The sequence below is a fragment of the Theobroma cacao genome, chromosome 6, assembly GCF_000208745.1.
Source record: "Theobroma cacao cultivar B97-61/B2 chromosome 6, Criollo_cocoa_genome_V2, whole genome shotgun sequence".
Classification (NCBI taxonomy): domain Eukaryota; kingdom Viridiplantae; phylum Streptophyta; class Magnoliopsida; order Malvales; family Malvaceae; genus Theobroma; species Theobroma cacao.
Window position 1 is genome coordinate 19,370,200 of NC_030855.1, and position 3,679 is coordinate 19,373,878.

Here is a 3,679-nt window from a genome sequence, read left to right on the forward strand (position 1 = left end):
TATCATAGCAACCATGAAATTAAACCTAATCATGCATATACGAACAACTAACCATGAAATCATAATATAAAACATACTTTAAACATCTATAACCATAAAATCCTAAACTGAGATGAAAATGAAAAGTCAAATCTAAAATTTTTGAAACATGAAAGTACATCAAAAGCATAATACAAACTTAACCATGTATATCTAAACTCTAATAAAATCAAATAAACTATGACTTTAAAATAAGAGGATAAACATGAACATATTAAAAGCCTATAACATACAATTAAAGAATAAAGAAAATATAAATTGAATTTTAATTAACCTCTTTGAATTTTAACAGAAAACATAACACAGTGAAAGAAAACACTATAGAAAGAAAGCCAAGACAGTGCCTCTTGAAGATGAAAGAGATCAATCAACCAATGGCAGCTCAACATCAACAAAACATCAGCGCAGCAGAGAAAAAAAAACCAAGACAGCAGCAACAAAGCCAAGAAGCAACAAAAACAAGAAGCAAAACAACCAAAAGTCCTCCAAATCAACATCTTAAAAAACAAAGCACCAAAGTAGAAAACATAGCACAAAAGCCATTAAAAAAGAGAAAGCAATTGGAACAACAAAAACTCAACAGGAACAAGGGCGGAGCTAGCCAATTTTTATCGGGGGGGCCAAAAGCTAAGAAGAATAAAAGTTAAAAATTTTAAAGTTAATATATTAAACTTAACCATTAATAATCAAAAGATTTATAATAGATAATAATTTATATAACATTTAAATCAAAAGAAACAAAAAGAAAAAACTTATAATAGTGCTCTAGAAAAGTTTTATTCGACGATGGCAATATCTTTCTTAATATAAACAATTAAATTGTTTGTAAGAAACTTATCATCTATTTTATTTTAGAGTCTTGTCTTTTTTAATATAAATGACTAAAACATTACTGTAGTTAACATCAAATATTCTTATTTTATTATATTTAAGTTTATAATACTAAATATTAAACTATAATGCATAAAATATAAATAGTTAAATACGATATATATAATTAATAATTTCTTCTTATACTCTAGATAATTTCCTTTCAATTAAATATAAAGTGTGAAGCACATTAAAAACATATACTCAAGATATTTTTTTTATATAATTAGGATTAATAAAAAATAATATATTGGTGAAATTTTAAACAGTAACCAATAATGCAACGCTACAACTTATATTTGAGAATTACATATACAATAATTTTTTAATTTCTAAAAATTTAAATCATTATAAATAAAATTCACATAACAGAAAAAAAAAAAACCATAACAAGTAGAAGATATAACCTATATAACAAAAACAAAAGAATATGATTGATGATTCATATAAATTTAAAAAAGAAAATCTATAGAAACTTAAAACATATAAGCAAATAGAATAAAATTAAAAAAATAAATAAATTAAATATAATTAATAATAATATAAATAAAAAATTAAATAAAAATTTTACTTCTTTATAATTTCACAATACAAGAACAGAAAAGAAGAAAGGGAAAGATGGGTGAAGAAACTTAAAAAATTAAAAAAAATTAAGAACTTAAGTAAAATTAAATGGGACTTGTAAAATCATTTTATTATTTTTATTTTATTAATTATTAAATAAAAAATTTATTTTGAAAAAATTATTAAAAAAAAATATATAATATATAAAATTATATTAAAAAATAAAACTAAAATATATAAGATTATAATAAAAAATAAAATAAAATAAAATATATGACATTAAAAATATATTTAAGAGATGCTATTGTATAAAAATTAATAATAAAAACATACAAGTATATTAAATTTACATTTTAATAAATAGAGATAATTTTAAAAATTGACATTATATTCCTAACAAAATACTTATAAATTAAACGTTGCAATATTATTTTTCTTATATTTTAATCTTTACTTTACTTATGTATCAAATATTACAATATTATCTTATTTATAATCACATTATTTGCAATTACATTACTTACAATCATATTGTATATAATCACATTACATTATAAAGTATCAAATGCAATTTAAGTAAATTTAACTTTCCATACCTTTTGAGTAAAAGCTGAGAGCATGAATTTGTTTTTTTAAGGGTGTAGTATGTACAGGAACAAGCAACAGACAGGACCAAGGAACACATGTAAGTGGTTGGCTAGTTTTTTACTACGAAATTGTGGTTACAATTTGTTATATATATATATTTGTCTATTAGCTTTATCTCTCAATCTTCCCAGTAAATTATTAAGTATTTAGTAATATTATTAAAGCTTAAGTCACTTGGGAAAAATTCTAAAGTATGATTGGTAATTTAATGAGTTTGAAGGTAAGTGTTGATCAACTGAGCGAACACAGATACAAAAGTTAAGTCTAATTCTTTTCTATCTGAATTTGAATCAAGTCAATCAAACTTAAATTAATTTAAACTCGAATTTAATCAAAAATCCATTTGTCAAAAAATTATAATGAAGTGGGCTTTTCTTGATAAAAACTATTTGAGATCCAATTCGCTTTTCGAAAATATATATCAAATTTATATTAATTTAAACTCGAACTTAATCAAAAATTCATCTGTTAAAAAATTCTAATAAGATGGGCTTCTATTGATAGGAACTATTCGAGATCCATTCGAGATCCAGTTCACTTTGTGAAGGCATATAAGGATTCTTGTTTACACAAGTTTGAGAACGTATCATAGAGAAAATTTAAGTAATTTTTTAAGCCAAATTGATCAGAGTCAGTTGAAACCAAATTAATACAAGTAGCTATTGACAAAGCATTAAATCTCAACAAGTTTAGACAAGTATTATTCACCCAAGAAGTTTTTGATCCTTAATCATTAACTTTCAAAAGCATAAACTCAAACTGTTAATAATAAATGACATATTTTGTGAGTCTCATTCATCACATTCAACCATTCATATCCAATATATGTGATAAAACATTTTATCTATATATATATATATATATTTACCTGTATACACCTTGTGGTTAGAGAAGTTGAAGTTTAGAGTTCAATTTCTTCCACTCCTTTGATTATACCCATGGAAACACCCACTGTCATACTTAAATAGATTGATCTCATATCCTACTGTAAAAAGAAAACTATAGAAAGAAGCTTATCTAGAAAATTTCTTTTAAAGATGAACCTTGTTTTCACTGATTAAGTGTGCATTGAATCTCATTAAGTAAAAAAATTAATTAGATCTTTTGCATGGAGATGAAGGATCCAAACTAGTATCAAGGTCACCTTGAAGGTATGTTTAACTAACTTAGCTCATGCTTTCCTCTGAACCGTTTTTGTCTAGGATTATTCTATTGGTAGTTTAGAATAGTGATCCACCTCTTTATATTCCACAGTAGAAGATGAAGTATTTTGAAATATATTTGGACCTTGTAATTAATATTGGGGATAAATTAGTTTAGTTTTCATAAATTAAATAAATTTAATTGTGCAAAGTTGTATTTGTTCACCAAGAAAAAATTATATTTAATCATTGATAAAAAATAACATTTGTTCACTGAGAATTATCTTACAAAAAGAATTGTTTTTCATCAAGTATATAAAAAATTTTTGTATGTAATATTTTGATTAATTTTACTTAGAGAGATTTGAGGTTTTGTTGTATCTGAGATGCATAATAGCCTTTGAAAAAAAAAAAAA